This window comes from Muntiacus reevesi, chromosome 1 (assembly GCF_963930625.1).
Source record: "Muntiacus reevesi chromosome 1, mMunRee1.1, whole genome shotgun sequence".
Taxonomy (NCBI): Eukaryota; Metazoa; Chordata; class Mammalia; order Artiodactyla; family Cervidae; genus Muntiacus; species Muntiacus reevesi.
This window is the reverse complement of record NC_089249.1, coordinates 95,886,897-95,903,349: the sequence shown is the minus strand read 5'-3', so window position 1 is coordinate 95,903,349 and position 16,453 is coordinate 95,886,897. Positions and strand designations below refer to the sequence as shown.

Below are 16,453 nucleotides of genomic sequence, written 5' to 3'. Positions count from 1 at the left end.
AGAAGCAGCAAAGCTCCTCTTTAGTCACTGCTTTTAAACTAATGAGGAAGTGAATTTTGCCCCGGACTTTGAAGTTATGTTTTACAAATTACTGTAAATTACAGAAGGATTGTTTTAGAGTGAGATACCTTAAGTAGAACATTTCCCCCTGTATTTACTGCAGTTAGAACATGGGAGTCTAACTGCAGAATAGGACTCGGTTTGAAGTAATGATACACATAGTACAGTGATTTATGTAGGTGTTGTAGTTCTGATGTATGTGACGTGATGGCACTGTCTTAAGCTTTCTGTGCAAGTTATTTTAATATTGAGTTATGCATGTATTTCTGAAAATAAAAATTGAACTACTTCACTTTAATGATGTAGGTCCTCTTCTTTTTTTTTTTTTTTTTTACCTTTTTGCAGCATTAATAAATCCTCACATGTTTAGGCTCATTTTAGATTATTGAAAATAATTTCCTTTCTTTGTGTCTAAGACAGGTATGTTTCTTATTCTTTTATTTTTGTTATTATAGTTGCAATTAAAGTCCACATTCATGTTCTTATAGTTTTCAACTTTTTCTAGACTACTTAAAAGTTTATTTAGTAAGCTTTTTGTTTTGGAATAATTTTAGGTTTGTAGGAAAGCTGCAGAAATAATGCATGGAGTTCCTGTATAGTATTCACTTGATCTTCCTTAGTGTTGATGTGTTACATAGCTGTGGTTTATTTGTCAGAACTAAGAGATTAATGTTGATACATTAATGTTAACTTAGCTTCATACTTTATTTGAAGTTGAGCAGTTTATCCATGAATGTTCTTTTTCTGCTGCAGGATCCAATTCAGGACACTGCATTGCATTTAGTCAAGGCTACTTTTTATTAAGCTTTTTGTTTTTCAGTGTTCAGAAGGAGGCTTGTTTATTGACTTATTTATGATTAGGTATCTGATTGTCTTATGTGTACACAGGTACTTTGCTAGTCTGAGGATATAAATGAGAAATAGACAAAACTCTTAAGCAGTTCAAGTTGTGGAGATACACAAGTAAACAGTGGTAATGGAATGTTGTTACAGAAAGAATAGCCAGTTTTGGGAGGAGAGAGAGACATACCAGGGAAATCCTCTCCGAGGTAACATTTGAGATGGACTTTGAAGGATAAATAGGAACTCTTAAGGCAGAGAGTAGAGAGAAGCACATCCAGGCAGAGGGAATAGTATGTACAAAGACTCAGAAATATGACTGAACAAATAGATTTGCCCTGGAGTAAAGGGTTGGCATGGGAGGAGTGTAAGCAGTAAGGATGGAAAGGTATACAGAGGTTTTGGAGAGTGTTGATTTGAATTTTTACTAGCTGTGTTTTAAAAAGCTACATTCTACTATAGCTAAATAGATAAAGATTTGTTGTTGCTTAGTCTAACTTTTGCGACCCTGTGGACTGTAGCCAGCCAGGCTCTTTTGTCCATGGGATTTCCCGGGCAAGAATACTGGAGTGGGTTACCATTTCCTTCTCCAGGGGTTCTTCCAGACCCAGGGATCAAACCCACATCTCCTGCATTATGGGTGGATTCTTTACCACTGAACCACCAGGGAAACACCTAGATAAAGATAAATATAGATAGAAGTTGGGGGAAATCATCTAGAGACTTTGCATTCTCCTCCCTTTTATTATCTCTCCTTTTTTGCCATTCTACTACTAATTCATGCTGTAATAAAGGTTAGTAGAGGGAAATACATGTATGAACCCAGACTTCTTGGGGTTTCTACTTACAGCGTTGGTGAGCATTTATATGGTAAAGGAAATTGAAATTGTAGACATCCGTAGGGATTTATAACTGAATTTGAATTGAAACTGAATTGAAATTGTAGACAACTGAATTTATATTTTGTTATTGGTGAATTTTTTAAGTTGGTATTTACATTCAATTAAATAGGCATTTAGAAAAGTGCTGTAAGCTGCCATCAGTGTTTGAGACTTAGGTAGTGATATGATTCTAATATTTTTAAATGTGAAAATTTGGTGAATGGATGTAACATTACAGTTAACTTTGTAGGACATCACTGCTATGAATTGTTTGTATGGGTTAAATGTGTATTTCACATTTCTGTCTCACTAGAAAATTTTGAGGCAGAGCTGGTAAGAAATGTACCTATTCATAAATAGTTTTCAGTCAGGTCACGTGTACACACCATGTAATTTAGCCTTAGCACCACAGTGACTTTATGTTGCTCTGCTTTCAAAGAAATAAAAGGAAAGTTACTTACCAGAAGCCAGAATTAGAACATTGCAGCAGTCAGAGAATGAGCCCCCTTCTTGCTCACAAATGACTGATCCCTTAGGCATACTTGTTATATTTCATAAAAGTGAAGAAGAGAGCCTACTTTCCCCTTTTCTTTTTTTTTTTCCATTTATTTTTATTGGTTGAAGGCTACAATATTGTTTGTCATTGAATCAGTTTGTTTTTCTTTTTCACATTTTACTTCCCTCTTTTAATTAACTTGTTGTCCAAAGAAAACACATGATCTTTAGTAACACTGTTCATATTCTCAAGTGAAAATATCTTGAGGAGAGCTACGTGGCTAAGTGAGCTGCCTCTTTTTTAAAAAATATTTTGCCCCCATTTAGGTGGTTTGTGAATGATAACTTTCTACTTTGTGGTTTATAATATGGCTTGTCAAATGATAGGATCATGTCCATTAAAGATGTGAAGCAGAACAAACCCTGCACCACTGTAAGCCAGACATATTTTGGCTGTTAGAGATTAAAAAAAAATTCTCCCCATCCCTTATTGCATGTTTACCTTCTGGAAATATTTAATGAAAAATTAATTGATACTGGGAGGAGACACATAGGTAACTTCAGATAACTGGTAATGTTTAACTTTTTATATTGAGTGATAGGTACATATATATTTGTTTTGTCTCGCACATGTCATAAATATCTCTTTTTATGTTCGGTATTTAATTGAAGCAACTTAAGAAGTTTTAAAGGCCAGAAAAGGGGTGATTGATTATAATTAACTTTTTAAGCTAGTTCCATTCAAGGTGGTTGGTGGTGGTGGTGGTTTTGTTTTGTTGGGTCACAAGGGATAGAAAACTCACTCAAACTAGCTTAGAGTTGAAGAGGGGAATTATTGTTAAACTGGAGATAGATTTATGAAAGTGCAGGAAAAGCTGAAGAATCAGGCTGCAGAAACTGAGGCAGTACTGGCATTGGCCACCTATGTCTGTCTTTATTCTGTTTCTTTCTCATTGTCTTCATTATTCACTATTTCTGCCTCTTTTTACTTTGTCTTTACTAATTCTCCTTTGTGTTTTCCTCTCTTTTTTGTCTCCTTGGTCCCATACATTCTCTCTTCCCTCAGTTATTTTTAGTCTCTTCTTTTGTGCAGTCTCTCATGACGTCTCTGAATCTCTGTGCATTTGTTTATACTGTTTTCTCTCCAGACCAACTTTCTGAGTCCTTTCCTTTATGGGGGAACTTCCCTCATGTCTCAGACGGTAAAGAATTTGCCTGCAGTGCAGGAGACCTGGGTTTGATCACTGGATCAGGACGATCTCCTGGAGAAGGGAATGGCAACGCACTCCAGTCTTCTTGCCTGGAAAATTCCATGGACAGAGGAGCATGGCAGGCTACAGTCCATGGTGTTGCAAAGAGTCAGACACGACTGAGTGACTAACATACCTTTATGGCATTGATGTGCTATAATGCTAGTCTAAGTTTTCACACTTTGTGACCTTGTAATTTAGAATGACTTTTTCTGTGTCTTCTAGTGCAGAGTCCTCCAATAATTGATTGGTTCTACTCCTCTTTTGGAGCTAGGTCACACTGACTGTAGGCCTTCTGTCAGCCTGTGACTTGTGGGTCCTGTGTGAGGTATTTACTGACTATCCAGTCATAGAGAGGAGCATGGCCCAGATCCTGTAGTCCCCAACCCCCAAATGAAATAGGGATGTCTCCAGAAGAGGTTATGGGCAGGCAGTTACTCTTAACATATTAAATCAATTAAGTTTAATAAAAAATTTTTAGTGCACTTTTAGCCTCTTTGGTGATTGGTATATATTTACTTCTAGAAAAATCTTTCTCAGAGAGGAGACCCTTTATCTTTGTCCTATTCACAACTCACTGCCATCTTTTATTGTTAAGGTATTCATTCATTCATTCAGTGAACAAATATGTAATGAGCACTCCTGACATTTCTTGCACTCTTTCAGGTATTGGATACAGAGTGGACAGGACAGTTTGATAGCAGTTAATTTCACTGAAGCGGATAATGGGTATAAGAGAGCTGGAACAGGATTTGAGAATAAAGTTTAGAGGGGGAATAGGGAGAATAGGGGGCTTCCCTGGTGGCTCAGATGGTAAAGAATCTGCCTGCAATGCAGGAGACCTGGGTTCAATCCCTGGGTGGGGAAGATCCCTGGAGGAGGGCATGGCAACCCACTCCAATATTCTTGCCTGGAGAATCCCCATGAACAGAGAAGCCTGGCAGGCTACAGTCCATGGGGTTGCAAAGAGTGGGGCATGACTGAGCAACTAAGCACAGCCCAGGGAGAATAGGAGACTTGCGAGTGAGTCCAAATTTATTGTCAAGTATAGTTGTGAGGTGAGAGTTGAAGACGTAACCACGAATGGGTGTGGGGCTGACTAAAGATAACAGAGGAATGAAATGTCCTGTTTCTGTTAACTGCCCACATTGAAAATTCCGTCTATTGCAACTGGTATTTGCAAAATGTGATTAGGCAACCAGTGAATCTCATAGAAACTCAAGCCATTTTTCCTACAGTTATTATGTGTCTACTGTGTCCTAGAATGTGCTCTAGATTGGGGATAGAGACACAAAAAGAAGGCACTGTCTTTGTGCTTTCGAGGAGTGTGCTTTTGAGTTTAGGGCTAGTGGAATACTAAACAGACCCCAACCCAAATAATTAAAATAGTTTGTTCAAGTGTTAGTGTTTCGGTGTTTGACATTAACCTGTGTAGGGTCAGATTGAAACTGGTCAGAGTCACTTTGAGGGAGAATTACATAGATGTGGAAGGATTTTCAGGTTGTACCAAAAAGAGTTTCATTACCATTTGAATCAAAATCAGGAAAACCCATTAGCAGTTTATGAGATTAGGAGCTGGAAAGAGAGTCAAAAATTTTTTTCTTATTGAGTAGCCAGAACTGGCTAGAGATAAAATGAGATGATGTGACTGGGAAGAACAGTTTGGGTCTTAATTTTGGAAATTAACCTCTAGGGCTGATGCTGAAAGGGAATAATCTGTGCCAGCCAGCAGAGCAGGGAGTATTAATTGACTGTGTTCAGAGGGAATAGGGGAGGCTTCAGCAAAGAGTTGAGTTTGAATTGAATAGTGTTTTCAAGAATGTTTAAGTGCAGAAGACTGGCATGCTTAGAGAGACAGTGGGCTGGGTGAAAAAATTATATTTTAGGTTAAAGAAACTTGCTAATTTCACAAGAAAAGTAGATCTAACTTCTCCTGCAGGACCATAAATTCCTAAACTTATTTGTCTTTGAAGTCTCACCGTCTAGCAGTGCCAGGCAATGCAAGATATGTTTGTGTGTTTTTTTTGTTTGTTTCAAAGGCGGAATAACAATTTTTGTTTGTTCTGTGATGTTTTCCCCATCTGTAATTTTGCCCTAATTTCTTTTACTGAGTTAGAAAGCTGGGAACTAGTCTTTGTGTTAAGTATGGTACCTTGAAAAGCATGTTGGATGAAATGTCAGTTTTTTACCTTAATCTGAATTTTTATTCTGTTAGCTACTTATGTCTTAATAGAAAGGAATCAGTATGAACAATAGATACTCTTTTTTAAAAATTTTATTTTTAATTGAAGGATAATTGCTTTATAGTATTGTGTTGATTTCTGCCAAACATCAACATAAGACTCCTCCCACAATAGATAATCTTATTGGAAATAGCATGAATTGTGTATCTGTGATCTTTAGTTATAGATATTCACTTTTTTTTTTAAGAATAGTAATCAACTTGAATGTTATTCTAGACTGTTTAAATACAGAATATCCTTGAGCATGAATATAGGAAGGAGCTTGGCTGCTAGACAGCTCTTACCTTCTCACTGTTGCGCTTTTTAATTCTTTCTGCTCTTTGTTACTTCTTACTAGAGGGCACAATTGGAGAGCATGCTGATCGCTGTATTATGGTAGTACTGTGGGTTGTTGGATTAATAGGAAGATGTGGCTCCATGGTTTGATTTGAAGCCTGTGTGTCAGAATTAGCCTGCCTTTAGTATTATAATACAGCCACTGAATATTAGCATAAAGCACATTTAGGCCAAAGTCCTTCACCTTTTGTGTATAAAGAGACTGGGTGACTTGCCACACGGTCACAAGCTAGTCATGGCAGAGCTAGGACCAAAGTCCCCTCTTGCATAGAGTTTGTTACTACGTGGCTGCCCCGGTGGCTCAGATGGTGAAGAATCTCCCTGCAGTGTGGGACACCCAGGTTCGATCCCTGGGTTGGGAGGATCCCCTGGAGAAAGGCATTTAACTAAAAAAATCTTTCTAGGTGCTTGAGTTGTAAATGAAAGGTGAAAATAATTTAGAAAGAAAAATAAAATTTGCTGACCAAGCTTTCAATTTGCTGTGGGAGAGACGCTGTCTATACCTGTTCCCGTCATACGTTCCCATAGTCTGATTATGGAGGCCTATGGAGAGACCATGAGCTGTATCTTGGTCTAGCACTGGCTAGAGGGTTATCCAAAGATAGTGACGTGCTGGGTGCTGTGCAGACCTCTAGAAAAGGGGTCATGCTGAAGCTATAATCCTGGGGAAGTTTCATGATTTCTCCACAGAAACAGGTATTTGAAACGAAAAGAGATTTTTCAGGTGTCACTGGAATAACTACTAATATATGAGGTAGTAGGAGGTAGTAGTGCAGAGACCTGTGAGAAAGCTTAAAGAAAAAGCTACAGAGGTGCAGATGGGTGAGAATTGTGGGAGAAGAGATAGCAGACAGGAGTATCTAAGGACTGAAAATAGATTCAAGGAAGAAAGTGTCTTTGTTCCTCAGGGTGGGGCAGAGAAAATGACTAATGCTTTGATGTAGTTTGCTGTAGGTTTTAGGTTGTAAGTTGCTGTTTAAGTGTGTGAATCCAGATTCAATCTATGGTATTATTGTGAGAGAGCAGCTAAGTAGTTACATCATTTCTACTGCGATTTTGAATCAACATCAATATCCAATATCCAAGAAGTTTTTATTAAGTTAAGCTCCTTTGGGCCTTAACATCACTTGGTGGTACTCAGAACAGAGAAAACAGCATTCACAAATAATAGCTAGTTAAAATATATTGAATACCTAGTATGTACTGGGCACTGCTCTAAGAATCTCCTATGGACCCCTGTTTTACAGATGAGGAAATTTATTATACCTGATGGCACACAAATATGAAAGAGCATAATATACTCACGTACCTTCTTTGGGCTGACTTTATAAAGTTTTTTTTAGTCAAAAGTGAAAGAGAAAAAGAGGAGGTGACACAGTGACACAGTGTTTTTGAGCGTCAGCCATCTTTCAGGGTTAATTTTTAAAATCAGTGTGTATGTAAGCTAAATGTGTTTACTGATATATAGTGATTTATTTATGCTAGCAATTCACTGACCTTAAAAAAGAAAACCTGCAAAGAAATCACCACCTCTTATTTTTCACACCCATAATATAGTATATGTTGTGGGAAGAAATAGAGGGGGCCTGTGATGTGATACCTGCTCTCAAGGAACTCCTTAAAGTAAAATTTAGAATATATTTAGGTAACTACAGTGATTTTACAGTAGAGTATGTACTGGTAACTTGTTTTTGGTTTTACAGTGTTGGTGATTGTGTGTTTCTTTCTTGTTCTGTTTGACAGTTTATAACATGATTTTTAAATTGTTAATAATTCTATTTGTTTATTCTCTGCAGACTGCTTTGCTTCTTTTATTGAGAACAGGGCCGTCTAACTTAGTTATTTGTCTTCATTTTCTCTCAAAAATCTCTATAACTTCAGCTCTTGGCCTTTTTTACTTTTTATATAGGATGTCCCTTAGATAAATATCATTATAAGGATAAATCTTTTAAGCTGAACTTATCCCATTCCTTCCTGTCTCTGGAAACTTTCAGATTTTTTCCCCTATATATCCTATTGCCTGCTTAGTTCTACCTCTTCTGTTTACAAAGTCATCTTCAGTTCCTTTCTCTCCAAGCCATAGAGTCGGTCTTTGCAATTCCTTTTTGTCTACTCCATTCTTTATATCCTTACTATTGAAAATTGGAGACAGTTAAATGAATCTCTCCTTAAACTTGATGAATTTTGAAGAAAACTATGTAAAGAGATGTAGATAAAATGAAGAAGTTTCAAACACCACATGTATATTGGGGGGAGAAGGTGAGACAAGGGAAGCAGTTTAGGGAAAACCTAAGAGTGAGAAGTTACTAGATAACTTACTGTTGAAGCAGTGGAGCACAGAGGATTGAGGTGAAAGTGAAGAGTTCAGACTAATAAGAAAAAGGGTTATAGAAAATATTATAAGAATTTGGAGAATTATTAGATAAACTGAATTAAAAAAAAAATAGAGCCATTTGGAGATGATGACAAGGAAGAGGGGCCTTAAGCTAGAAGTTTGAGAAAATTATAGCAGTAACATACAATAGATGTAATGTCAGGCTCAGACATGTGAAGAATAGAAAGGATTAATTTGAGAAATGCATAAGAAGAAGATTTTGTTACAGCCTGATGTAAAGAGAGAAGGGTGAGTGGCTTCCAGATGACTCTTAGATTTCGAACTTGGAAGAAAGATAAGATGGTGGTGCTTTTCATAGTGATCTAGAAACTGAATGGGTCAAAGACTTGGTATAAAATGATTCTTTTCTTTACTTGTATGAAGTGCCATGGAATGCCCACTGAAACAGATCCTGTGTTTAGTTCTGTGGAAGGAGGTGCTTTCTTTTAAGAGATAGAACTACATGCCTGATAAAAACCTGTATGTTGTGTGATAATATTGTATGATAAAGAGAAAACAAACTGATATTTTATCAGTAGCTTTGGAAAAACAGAGAGAACAACATTTAAAATCAGCACCTTCATAGGGTAGAACTTAGTGGGATGAGTAGAAATTAATTCTGAGATGAATACACTTATTTCACTCAAAATAATCCAACATCAGTGATTGAAATGCTGTTTTCAATATATAAAAGAATGGTACACATTACTTCATTAATCGCTACTTTTCATAGTTAATTTTGTAGTTGTTGCTAACATTGGATAATCTGGGAATTGTGTGTTTGAGACTATTTAAAATGTGACTGGTAGGCTTTTGTATTCTCTTCCTCAGAATGAAATCATTAAGGTTTTTTTAGATATGCATGGGCAAAATCACTTGTTTCCAACACTACTGTTCAGTTCAGTTCAGTCGTTCAGTCATGTGCGACTCTTTATGATCCCATGGACTGCAGCACCCCAGGCTTCCCTGTCCATCATCAACTCCTGGAACTCACTCAAACTCTTGTTTCTTGTTCATCTAGATGGTGATGATATCCAACTATCTCATCCTCTGTCGTCCTCTTCTCTTCCTCCCTTCAATCTTTGCCAGCATCAGGATTTTTTTTTCCAAATGAATCAGTTCTTCCCATCAGGTGGCCAAAGTATTGGAGTTTAAGCTTCAGCATCAGTCCTTCCAGTGAATATTCAGGATTGATTTCCTTTAGGATTGACTGGTTGGATCTCCTTGCAGTTCAAGGGACTCTCAAGAGTCGTCTTCAACACCACCATTCAAAAGCATCAATTCTTCAGTGCTCAGCTTTCTTTGCAGTCCAACTCTCATCCATACATGACCACTGGAAAAACCATAGCCTTGACTAGACAGACCTTTGTTGGCAAAGTAATGTCTCTGCTTTTTTAAGGTGCTGTCTAGGTTGGTCGTAACTTTTCTTCCAAGAAGAAAGCACCTTTTAATTTCATGGCTGCACTTACCATCTGCAGTGATTTTGGAGCCCCCAAAATAAAGTCTGCCACTGTCTCCCCATCTGTTTGCCATGACATGATGGGACCTGATGCCATGATCTTAGTTTCCTGAATGTTGAGCTTTAAGCCAACTTTTTCACTCTCCTCTTTCACTTTCATCAAGAGGCTCTTTAGTTCTTCGCTTTTCTGCCATAAGGGTGGTGTCATCTGCGTATCTGAGGTTATTGACATTTGTCCCGGCAATCCTGATTCCAGCTTGTGCTTCATCCAGCCCAGCATTTTGCATGATGTACTCTGCATATAAGTTAAATAAGCAGGGTGACAATATACAGCCTTGATGTACTCCTTTCCCAACTTGGAACCAGTCTGTTGTTCCATGTCCAGTTCTAACTGTTGCTTCTTGAGCTGCACACAGATTTCTGGAGGTCAGGTAGTCTGGTATTCCCATCTCTTGAAGAATTTCCCACAGTTTGTTGTGATCCACACAGTCAAAGGCTTTGGCGTAGTCAATAAAGCAAAAGTAGATGTTTTTCTGGAATGCTCTTGCTTTTTCAATGATACAATTTAATGTATGGCAATTTGAACTTCCAGTTCCTCTGCCTTTTCTAAATCCATCTGGAAGTTCATGGTTCACATGGTTCACATGGTTCACATACTCCTGAGACCTCCTGGCTTGGAGAATTCTGAGCATTACTTTGCTAGTGTGTGAGATGAGTAAGGTTGTGTGGTAGTTTGAACATTCTTTGGCATTGCCTTTCTTGGGGATTGGAATGAAAACTGACCTTTCCCAGTCCTGTGGCCCCGCTGAGTTTTCCAGATTTGTTGGCATATTGAGTGCAGCACTTTGACAGCATCATCTTTTAGGATTTGAAATAGTTCAACTGGAATTCCATCACCTCCACTAGCTTTGTTTGTAGTGATGCTTCCTAAGGCCCACTTGACTTCACATTCCAAGATGTGTGGCTCTTAGGTGAGTGATCACACCATTGTGGTTATCTGGGTCATGAAGATCTTTTTGTATAGTTCTTCTGTGTATTCTTGCCACCTCTTCTTAATATCTTCTGCTTCTGTTAGGTTCATACCATTTCTGTCCTTTATTGTGCCTATCTTTGCATGAAATGTTATCTTCGTATCTCTGATTTTCCTGAAGAGATCTGTAGTCTTTCCCATTCTGTTGTTTTCCTCTATTTCTTTGCATTGATCACTGAGGAAGGCTTTCTTTTCTTTCCTTGCTGTTTCTTTGGAACTCTGAATTTAGGTGGGTATATCTTTCCTTTTCTCCGTCACCTTTTGCTTATCCTCTTTTCACAGCTACTTGTGAGGACTCCCCAGACAACCATTTTGCCTTTTTGCATTTCTTTTTCTTGGGGATGGTCTTGATTACTGCCTCCTGTACAGTGTCACGAACTTTCTTCAATTTAAGTCTGAATTTTGCAATAGGAGTTCATAATCTGAGCCAGTCAGCTCCTGGTCTTGTTTTGCTTCTCCATTTTTGGCTGCAAAGAATATGATAAATCTGATATCAATCTGGTGAAGTCCATGTATAGAGTCTTCTCTTGTGGTATTAAAAGAGGGTGTTTGCTATGACCAGTGTGTTCTCTTGGCAAAACTCTGTTAGCCTTTGCCCTGCTTAATTTTGTACTCCAAGGCCAAATTTGCCTGTTACTCCAGGTATGTCTTGACTTCTGACTTTTGCATTCCAACCCCCATCATGAAAAGGACATCTTTTTTGCATGTTAGTTCTGGAAGGTCTTGTAGGTGAGGTCTTCATAGAACCATTCAACATTAGCTTCTTCACCACCGTAAGAAAGTTCTTTGTGTGTTACTTGATTATTAACTATTTTAGTGCAACCCCTGATTGTCAGTTAAGTGGTAAGAACAGAGATAAAACCATATATAAATGTCATTTTTGATTCTGTAAAAATATAGGTATCTGAAATTTTAAAATGATTTGAACATTATTTTAACCAACAATTTTGGTTGATTAAGTTCAGAAATATTAACAATGGATTATAAAGGATTATGCTTTTAAAACCAAAGTTATTCATGTTCAACATGGCTTACCTATGTAACCAATTTATATCAAGCACAGTTCTAAATCCTGGGACTACAAGGATGAGTAAGCATTCATGGAGCTTACACTTTGTGGAGAAGACAGGAAATGAACAAATAAATAATGTGAAGAAGTGATTGGTAGTTTGTAAAATATAACAGAGTAAAGGGAGAGAATGTGATCAAGTGGGGGCTGTTTTGATAGATTAGTCAGGGAAGGCTATTTTGAGGGAAGCAGAAACCTGGATGCAGAAGATATTGCAAAAATTTATTTCAGGCAGAAGGAATGGTAAATGTGAAAATCATGAGTCAGGATCTAGCTCATTGAGAACCAGTTTGGTATGTTGGAGGAAAAGCAAGAAAGCTGGTCTGACAAGTGGAGAGAACAACGTGGAGAATAATAGGAATTGAGAGTGAAGGAGCAGGCAGGGGCTGGAGCATATTGGGCCTTATTGCCCATGAATTTTATTTTGAGTGTAACTGGACATTGTGAGAGAGTTTGGGGACAGAGTTGTGACAAGGTCTGATTTACATTTTACAAAATTCATTTCAGCTACTGAGTGGAAAACTGACCATAGGAAAGGTGAGATCTGAAGCATTTGACCATTTGGGAATTTTTTGCAGTGATCTAGGTCTGTGATTTTCAGTGTGCTCATGACCATCCGTTGTGGTACAAGAAGAAACTGTTAGAGCTGTATATTTATATTTATTTTTAAATATTAAGCTCTATTAATTCAGTATACATATCTGTCCTGGCACCCACATTCCATCTGTATATCAGCTGCATGTCACCAGTTTTGGCCTGAGCAAGTGGGTAAATGCTGATGTCATTCACTGAGAAGAGAAAACATGGTGGAGCAAGGCTTGTTTGAGGATGAGGGTGGGGAAGCAGTAACTCACTTTGGACATTTTGAGATGTCTGCTAGAAATACGAGATTATCAGGTAAGTGATTTACATTTATGACCCTAGAGTCAAGGTTAGAAGCCAGGATTTAGATTATGAGATTGAAATTTGAGAATCATTAGCAAAGAGGCCGTGTATAAGAACTTTGGAACCATCCTGTGTAAATGCAGTTTTCAACTTTGGCATTCACTATATAATAGTGGACAAGTTAATTTGACATCTCTATAAAATGGAGATAGTAATAATATGTACGTCACTGAGTTATTGTGAGGATTAAATAAGTTAACACAAGCAAAGTGTTTGAACAATGTCTAGCATGTAGTATTCAGTGGATGTTAACTGTTACCAATTTATGAATGTTGTTTAAAACTGTGAGGTTAGATGAGATGGCCTAGAGAATGAATGTAGGTAGAGAAACCATCCACAGAAGGAGCCCTGAAGCAATACAGCCTTTAGAATTCAGAGACAGGAGGGGGGACACTGAGAAGGAGTGGGGTAGGAGTCAAACCGGTAGGATGTGGGTTCTAGTAGCTTGCCTAGTGAAGAAAATATTTCAGGAGAAGTCATCAAATTGGACACATTCTGCTTTTGAGGGTTTGAGTAAGATGAGGACTGAGAATTGACCATTGGATTTTTTAAGATGGAAGTTACTGAAGACGTTGAGAAGTGGTTACAGTTGAGTGGTACATAAATACCTGGTTGGAATAGGTTAAGGAGAATCAGGGGTACAGAATTGGACAACATGTATATATATAGTCAACTCAGAGGGGTTTGGGTATGAGAGCAAGAGAGAAAATGAAGTGGTAGCTAGAGAAAGATTTGTGGAGTCAAGAAAAGTTAGAAAGTGGGGTGTGTTTGAAGGACTTCCCAGGTGGTGCTAGTGGTAAAGAACCTACCTGCCAGTGCAGAAGACATGGGTTCGATCCCTGGGTGAGAAATATCCCCTGGAAGAGGGCATGGCAACCCACGCCAGTATTCTTGCCTGGAGAATCCCATGGACAGAGGAGCCTAGTGGACTACAGTCCATGGGATCGCAAAGAGTTAGACACAGCTGCAGTGACTTAGCACGCATGGATGCATGGGGTGTGTTTGTATTGATTATAAGATGGAAGGTAGTACAGCAGCTTTGTATACTGATGAGAGTGAACCAGTGGGTAGAGAAAACTCAGTGATGTTTGAGTGACATGGAATAATTGTAGCAGCCAAGACCTTGAGTAGGTAAAATAAGGTGGATAAGTGCAAAGTTGAAGGGGTTAGTCTTAGATATACTGGCAGAGATACTTCATGCACTGATGAGGGTAGAGAAGATTAATGGAGGTGCAGATAGTTGAGGTGGCATGAATACACAGAAGAACTATACAAAAAGATCTTCATGACCCAGGTAACCACAATGGTGTGATCACTCACCTAGAGCCACACATCTTGGAATGTGAAGTCAAGTGGGCCTTAGGAAGCATCACTACGAACAAAGCTAGTGGAGGTGATGGAATTCCAGTTGAACTATTTCAAATCCTAAAAGATGATGCTGTCAAAGTGCTGCACTCAATATGCCAACAAATCTGGAAAACTCAGCGGGGCCACAGGACTGGGAAAGGTCAGTTTTCATTCCAATCCCCAAGAAAGGCAATGCCAAAGAATGTTCAAACTACCACACAACCTTACTCATCTCACACACTAGCAAAGTAATGCTCAGAATTCTCCAAGCCAGGAGGTCTCAGGAGTATGTGAACCATGTGAACCATGTGAACCATGAACTTCCAGATGGATTTAGAAAAGGCAGAGGAACCGGAAGTTCAAATTGCCATACATTAAATTGTATCATCGAAAAAGCAAGAGCATTCCAGAAAAACATCTACTTTTGCTTTATTGACTACGCCAAAGCCTTTGACTGTGTGGATCACAACAAACTGTGGGAAATTCTTCAAGAGATGGGAATACCAGACTACCTGACCTCCAGAAATCTGTGTGCAGCTCAAGAAGCAACAGTTAGAACTGGACATGGAACAACAGACTGGTTCCAAGTTGGGAAAGGAGTACATCAAGGCTGTATATTGTCACCCTGCTTATTTAACTTATATGCAGAGTACATCATGCAAAATGCTGGGCTGGATGAAGCACAAGCTGGAATCAGGATTGCCGGGACAAATGTCAATAACCTCAGATACGCAGATGACACCACCCTTATGGCAGAAAAGCGAAGAACTAAAGAGCCTCTTGATGAAAGTGAAAGAGGAGAGTGAAAAAGTTGGCTTAAAGCTCAACATTCAGGAAACTAAGATCATGGCATCAGGTCCCATCATGTCATGGCAAACAGATGGGGAGACAGTGGCAGACTTTATTTTGGGGGCTCCAAAATCACTGCAGATGGTAAGTGCAGCCATGAAATTAAAAGGTGCTTTCTTCTTGGAAGAAAAGTTATGACCAACCTAGACAGCACCTTAAAAAAGCAGAGACATTACTTTGCCAACAAAGGTCTGTCTAGTCAAGGCTATGGTTTTTCCAGTGGTCATGTATGGATGTGAGAGTTGGACTGCAAAGAAAGCTGAGCACTGAAGAATTGATGCTTTTGAATGGTGGTGTTGAAGACGACTCTTGAGAGTCCCTTGAACTGCAAGGAGATCCAACCAGTCAATCCTAAAGGAAATCAATCCTGAATATTCACTGGAAGGACTGATGCTGAAGCTTAAACTCCAATACTTTGGCCACCTGATGTGAAGAACCGACTCACTGGAAAATACCCTGATGCTGGCAAAGACTGAAGGCAGGAAGAGAAGGGGACGACAGAAGATGACGTGTTTGGATGGCATTACCGATGCAATGGACATGAGTTTGAGTAGGCTCCAGGAGTTGTTGATGGACAGGGAAGCCTGGTGTACTGCAGTCCATGGGATCGCAAAGAGTCGCACATAACTGAGTGACTGAACTGAGATAGATTGAAGGGTTTGGTTATGGGAAAATGAGATAATTTTTTCAGAGTGCTTTACTTTTTCCTATAAGAAGGAGGCGGAATCATTAGCTGAGAGTCAGAGTGGGAAGGGGTTTGTAAAGTTTGGGAGAGAGGAGGTGGTGTCAGATAGGCATCTTGGGAAGTAAGAGAGTGAGTTCACAAGGGAAGTGGGGGTGGAATGTCAAGGAGCTCAGGGGACCCATCTGAGGTTATTAAAGTGACTCTAGGTGGCTGAGGAGGGAAGTGTGACTTTGAGGGAATGCACAGTGGAAAGGTGGTAGAGACAGTGCCCCCTCTGCTTCTGGTTTGAACTCTTTAGTCTCGCCGAGAATTGACCATTGGATTTGTTAAGGTGGAAGTTTCTTCTCAGGTTCATGGATATCGACAGAGGAATTAGTGAAAGTGAATAAGCCAAAAAATAATCATTTGCTTTTTGCCTGTATTCAGTATCTTTTTCATGCATGATGTTTCATGTAGATGATGAGTTTGTAGAGGTGTTTATGTTGCCATATCTCCTTTAGAATGCCTGCTATTTACAAATTATATCAAGATGGCACTGAGACACTTTCAATGAATTATATTTGGTTGCTGAAGAAAGTAAAAAAAATATG

The 16,453-nt window shown here is 38.8% G+C and overlaps 1 protein-coding gene across 1 annotated transcript in view; it reads left to right on the top strand.

Annotated features, from left to right (window-relative positions):
- GNAI3 (G protein subunit alpha i3) overlaps positions 1-16,453 on the top strand; it is a 42,136-nt gene that overhangs the window by 8,878 nt on the left and 16,805 nt on the right. The gene's annotated exons all lie outside the window — the stretch shown is intronic.